The following is a 6,416-nucleotide window of genomic DNA, read 5'->3' on the forward strand; positions in this document are numbered from 1 at the left end:
GGGAAGGCATCAGGAGCCTGGAACAACAGAAGTGCCAAGAATAAGATATATTTGTGCTCCATTTAAAAGAAAAAAAGAGAATCATTCTGGTAGAACATATACTTGGGTTTTCTAAGGACTGATCAAAGAAAGACCTTCTTCCCCCTTCTTGTTTTCACCTCAGTTAGGTCAGCATTGGCAGAGGGGCAGGATCACCCCAGGAGGGACAAGAGTCTCTCCAGGAGCAATTGGGCATTACAAGAGTTCTACAGAGCTACTCCACTTGTCAGAACACAAACCCACACAACCTCTTTTATGACCTTTTCTTTCCTGCCCTGCATGGTGGTAAAGGGAGAAGAAGCCTTTTTTGCTAAGGCAAGCTCCAGAATTGGGCATCACTTTACCCTGCAGAGTCCCTCTGCTAAATGAGCTTTGGAATATGCACCCTGCATGAACTGGCATGTCAAACACACCAGGAAGAAAACCTTATGCACAAATTCTCCACTAAGAACTGTTCAGACACTTGGAAATGGACAACAGCTAAGTTTAAATAAGCAGGTTTTCAGACCATCTTATCAGCAAAATCACCAGCAGAACTGCTGATATTAATCCACAGCTCAGGAAATAAAATTAAGGATTTCTATTTCCACTTCCTCCCTCATCCCACTTGGTCCTATTTCCAATAAATATTTGCTTAGATTAGCTTTGCATAAGAAAAAAAAATCAGCTAAAACACAGCACTATGAATTCTACTGCACAATTTACACCTAGCAAAAAGTATTAAAACATGAACTACAAGTTCAGCATAACTCATGTTCAGCAAGTTCACGTTTGCATCTTCATTTATCTCACGACTACTTTCTTGAGTAGCAATACCCAAAGTAGTCAAGTAGAACTATACTGGCTGAATACATTAAGAAACATCCCCTGTTCACCTCTCCTGGGTAATTTGCCTATCCAGCCATGCATAGCAGTTACAGGAAGCTTAGTTCTCTGCCTTATACAGTGTATCTCACGTTTTTACATGCAAAAAATCCAAATCTCACAAGTCACCTGTGCCAGGCAGACATCACATAAGAACCGTTTGAATTATTTTTGTCTCAGGATCAAGAACCACTGCAGAATTAACACTACTTGAGGCAGAGCCAAACAAGAATTTTAAAGTAAAAATACAGGCTTATCCTTAAAAACCTATTATTTACCCTTTTTCTCTATTCTTATCTGCAATTTCATGCAAGAAGGAAAGAGCCATGAGACCAGAGGGAGAAGGAATTAACACTGTACAGAACAGTGGTTTGGGAGAGAAGCAAAGTCATAAAAATACATTCTTGTGTCCACAGACAAAACACACCAACTTCAAGTGCTGACAAGCTCTGTCCAGCTCCAGCTGTACAGACATTTAGTCTCTCTTCCCATGGCACCTAGAAGTGAGGCTGTACTAGAGAAATCCACCCTTGTGACAGGACCATCTCCAGAAGGTGGAACTGCAGAACCAAAGTGAGTCGACCCAACGTGTACTTGCCATTGCAGGCCACTGGACAGCAGGCATGGACTGGGATTTTCTTTCAGCCAGCACCAGCTTTTGCTCCACCAGGAATGCTATCATTGTATGGCTGTAGACTTCTATCCATCTTCGTTTTTCCCATGGCTCATCATCAAATTCCACACAAATCTACAGAAAGGAAGCAAAGCAAAGGAGTGACTAACCATAAAATTCAGGCACAGTCAACATAGAAAAGGAGAAACAAACATCAATTTACTCAAAAAAAAAAAAAAATCATTGCCAGTACTACAATACTAGCATGATTATTGCCTTTCTGTCAACACAATCAAGCAATTGCTAAAGCATCCCAAGACTGACCTGGTATTTTATAAGTGATAATCAATGTTAACTGGCTTATCATCATTACTGTCACATAAAACAGTAATATTCCCACTTCACTTTACAACTTTCCATCTCAGAAAGTCCAGTGCTGCCCAAGGACAGTTAAATGTGTTAACACTGTCACCACTGTTCACAAGCAGGGAAAAACACAACCATAAAAACTACTAAAACCAACAGAAGGGACACACAGATTTTCCACAAACTCTAGAGCAGTTGAATAAAAAAATTGGTTTTTTCCAGAAATATTTTAAGAATAACAGTCCCAAAGAATACCTTTAGCCAATTTATTGACAGCACAAATGACAGTAAACCAGCAAAGGTGACCAAATTGTATAATGGTTGCTTTTAACTGCTTTTTATCCTTACAAATCTCAGAAGCAACTATACAAACTTTCCAAAGGGAAAACAACTGTCACTTCATGGCAAAACATGGTGGTTTAACAAATTTCTTTGGGATGGCATTACCCTTCTTTCATAGGCAACACAGAGAGATCATGACTGGGAAAGACCACAAATAAAACTTTGCCTGAATACAGGAATCAGAACATGTGGGAGAGGACTCTACTCTGGGAAAAAAATAATCATTCCCTCTTTTCATAAAACATAACATTCCAGTCTAAATACATTTAAATAACAGCAGAGAAATCTCAATTGAGGGAATCTTAGAAACATTTCCTGATGTTTACCTTCCCTCTCAGGGGAGAGGCAAGTGAAAACCTGCACACAAAACAGCACTACCACAGCCAGGAGTCATCAAACTAATGGGTGCAGAAATGAACTTAGTCATTTTGAGGTGCACAGAAACAATGAAAGAGATAAGCAAATAACAAGTAACAGAACCAGAAGGGCTTGTTTTGTCTACAGCATCAGCACTGCACAAACAGGAAAATACAGTTGAGTCAATGATTTCAACAGCAGTTGACAGTCCTTCTACACAAAACGTAAAGTTTGAGAAGTAAGTACTTCTACTCCTTTACAATACAAATATTTAATCCCCCCTCTCAATCCATTACTATTTTGGGTCTATCAATCATTCTTCCACAGAGCCACGAGAGGAAATGAGATGGGACGAGTTTTTGTACAAAGCCCTCCACGCCTCCATTGTCCGCCCTGCAACTTCTTTTAACACTTGAACTGGAGAACTCATCAACTCAATCGCTTCTGGCAGAACCGTAACCAGTCACAAAGCTCACAATAGAGTCCCCAACAGCACCTGCTCCTTCTCCTTTCTGCAGAGAAAGTCCTTAAGGAGAGCTTTCTGCACCAACCTCCTCCTCACTCCAGGCACGGCACAGGCACAGCCCCGCGCCCAAAGATGGACAAAGCTCCACCCCCGCCGCAGATCCACAACAAGAAGCTCACAACAAAGTTTGCGCTTTCGAGAAAGAGTTAGAAACACCCACGGTTTCTTTTTGTTTGACAAGGAAGAGGTGCTTTTGCAGTTACTCAGAGGTCGCCAAGTTCCTCCCGTTACAAAAAAGAGGCAAGGAAACAGTTTAAAATGGAAAGATGGTGCTGTTCTTGCTGTCACAGGACAGCCACGGAAGTCCCTTGGAGAAACCAGGACAATGTACGAGACGCCACTGCTACAATGGAGTCTTGTCCTTGGGGAGTAAGAACTCGCTCTATACTCACTGTATACCCAGACACGGCTGAATACTTTTACTGACTACAGTTGCCAAATAAAGCCTCTTAAGAACTTCACAGTCAAACTGTAAAACGTCCCTTGACTTCCACACAAAATACACAGCGAACAAGTTACACCACACTTGCAAACCACTAACTCCGTGTTCAAAAACCCCGTTGGTAATCATTAATAAGAAGTGGCCACCATGCAAGAGGAGTCCGAGAAACCTCCAACACCAGACACGAATTTGGCACGTCTTTCAAGACCTACGTGCTTGTCCATGACCAGCTACTCCAAAGAGGACAGGAAAGTCACCAAGCCCAACAACACTGGAAGGTTTCAGTTTCATCTCTGGGGGGAAAAGAAACCCGTTCCCAACTGGCAAGACCTTAAAACTACAGAAATAAAACCTAGGCACGGCAGGTGCGGCAAAAAAACCTGGTTTTCAAAACGCTGGTGGAAGAAAAGCACATTTATAATTAGTTTGAGGTAGTTGCTGGCATTAGCAGGAGCACACCGGGGAATCCCTCGGCAGAGGTACACATGATTCCAAGCGCGTTGGCCAAGCAGACCTTCCCCCCACCGGGAGCAGCGTGTGCTCACACGTGTACACACACCCACGGGGTTCCCAGGGCGCAGGTAAAGCACTCTGGATTTAGCAGGTCGCCGTGAAAGTTCCCGGTTACCTTCAGGTCTGGTTTGGATATGTCCGTGTGTGACACTGCCCGGATCCTGCCCGACTTCCAGGGCCATTCCGAGATGCGGGTGGCGTCCCACGACCTGTCCTCCTCCTCCGACAGGCACAGGAACCTCTTCCCCACGAGCAGCGACCAGCTCCCCTCGAGCCTCAGCACCATTTTAACTCATCGGGAGGCCTTCGGGGAGGAAACCGAGGGGAGGAGGAGAGAAACACATAGAGCGGGGCGGTGAGCGCTTCCTCCTTCCCCTCCTGGCCCCTCCCGGTTCTCCAAGCGACTCCGGACGAGCCCCTGACACCCCCCTGCCCACCGTCCTGTTAACCACTGCCCGGCGGGGGTGGGTGGAAGGCAACACCAAGAACGTATTTCCAGAATGGCTGCAACGCAGCTCCCGGCCATTCCCACCCCCGCCGCCTCTTTGTTCCTTCCTCCGAGCAGCCGGAGCGCCGGGCGGCAGCCCAAGGGGAGGAAGGCAGGCGACCGGGCCAAGCTCCTTCCGCTTCACCAATACCCCGTCCTGCCTTGCCCGGGCAGCCCTCCAGCCCTGTCCTTGCCCTCACCTGCTCCCCCCCGGCCCCACTGCCGGTGCACCCCGCGGTCACTCCGGGCGAGGGTCCCGCTCCCCTCCGCCCCCCCCGCCCCGATCGCCGCCGCGGCCGAACGACACTGTCGGCGCGGAGCCGCGCACACGCCCCCTCACCCGTGCGCGCGCCCCCGTCCCGCGCTCCTATTGGCTGCGCCGCGCCGGCGGGGCGGGGCCCGCGGCGAGCCTCCTGCCGCGATTGGACCGGAGGGGCGGGGCCCGCGCGCCCGGCCACGCCCCCGAAACCGTTGCTCAGCAGATGGCGGATAAAAAAAATAAAAAAAGGCTGTAACCTTCCGCGGGAGCTTCGAGGGAAGGAGTCCCTCAGGAGGGCAGCCCGCGGGGCGCCCACAGCCCGGCACCAAGGGAAGCACGAACGCGCTTCGGGCCGCGGTGCCTCTCCAGGTCCGCGTTCCTTCCTCGGGCGTGCCGACCCTTCAGCTGTAGGGCCGCCTTCGGGGACGGCGGAAGAATCCGAGGGAGGCCAAAGGGTGTGAGACAACCGCTTATACGTGCGGCTCGCGGCGTACTCAGATATAGCACAGGGGGCGGTGGCACCCGCGGGGCGCTGCCGCGCATGCGCGCGGGGGCGGGGCCGGCACCTGCGGGAGTGCCCCACAGGCCGCCATCTTGTTGGGCTGAGGGAAAATGGGTCCAGACGGGCCCTCCGTGCTCAGGGAACGGCATAAGGCGAAATAGGACAAAAATAAGGCGTGCCTGAGGTTCCTGGGCAGGATGGCAGGCTGTGGAGGCGCTCTGGTTGTGGTTGGTGCGGCTTGTGTGGTTGTATCTGCAGGCAAATGGCTGCCACCAACTCGTGCCTTTTAACACTAGACCTGTGTGTTCTTAAAAAAAGACAAGCCAAGGCCACAAAATCACAGAATGGTTCGTGATGGAAGGGACCTTAAACACCATCCGGTTCCAACCCCTTGCCATGGGCAGGGACACCTTCCACTACGTCAGGCTGCTCCAAGCCCTGTGCAAGCTGACTTTAAACACTTCCAGGGATGGGACAGTCACAGCATCTCTGGGCAACCTATTGCAGAGCCTCACCACTGTCACAGCAAAGAATTTCTTCCTAATACCTAACCCTACTCTCTTTAAGCTATGAGAACCAAGTAGTTAGAATATGGCAGTGGCTGGATGATAGTGTTTAGCAGTGACCCAGCAGGACCCACATACACCTCGTTACCACAAGACTTTCCCACCAGAACATGTGAGAGGAAGAAGACCAAAAACGAAGAAAGTACCTAAGGCCAAGAAGCTGTTGACTCATCCAGTTTGCTGGAAACCCTCAGTGCTCAGCTTGTGCTTTCTCCATGGCTCCATCCATCATCAGAGATGTCTGAGCGCCAGAAATCTCCATCAGACTGCAGCGGGATATTCCTGCCACGTTCTGGTCTCACACTCCATTTTTTCCAAGAATCGAGTCTAAAACTTGTGTTAAATTCATTTTTAAGCCTTTCCCACCAATTTGTGTCAAGACTCTCCACTGACCACTTGTCTACTACATTCAGACAAACACATTTACATATGAAATCAAAAGGCACTAAAGCTTCCTCATATGCCATGATGAGAGAAATGCTGTTCTTGTTCAGGCAGCCCAATTTTCATGATAACTGTAGGCAATCTTCAGTGATTTCT

At 48.6% G+C, this 6,416-nt stretch overlaps 1 long non-coding RNA gene across 3 annotated transcripts; it reads right to left on the reverse strand.

Annotated features, from left to right (window-relative positions):
- Nucleotides 1-1,484: 1,484 nt before the first annotated feature.
- On the reverse strand, nt 1,485-5,282 carry LOC135408345 (uncharacterized). Of its 3 annotated transcripts, none has more exons than XR_010427514.1 (3): nt 5,066-5,282; nt 4,178-4,366; nt 1,485-1,651 (listed from the first exon to the last, which is right to left on the reverse strand). It is a non-coding gene; the product is annotated as an uncharacterized LOC135408345 (long non-coding RNA). The 3 variants fall into 3 exon arrangements; XR_010427515.1 differs by lacking the exon at nt 5,066-5,282 and adding an exon at nt 4,890-4,913; XR_010427513.1 differs by lacking the exon at nt 5,066-5,282 and adding an exon at nt 4,750-4,864.
- Between the last annotated feature and the right edge of the window lie 1,134 nt (nt 5,283-6,416).

This window comes from Pseudopipra pipra, unplaced genomic scaffold (genome assembly GCF_036250125.1).
Source record: "Pseudopipra pipra isolate bDixPip1 unplaced genomic scaffold, bDixPip1.hap1 HAP1_SCAFFOLD_340, whole genome shotgun sequence".
Classification (NCBI taxonomy): Eukaryota; Metazoa; Chordata; class Aves; order Passeriformes; family Pipridae; genus Pseudopipra; species Pseudopipra pipra.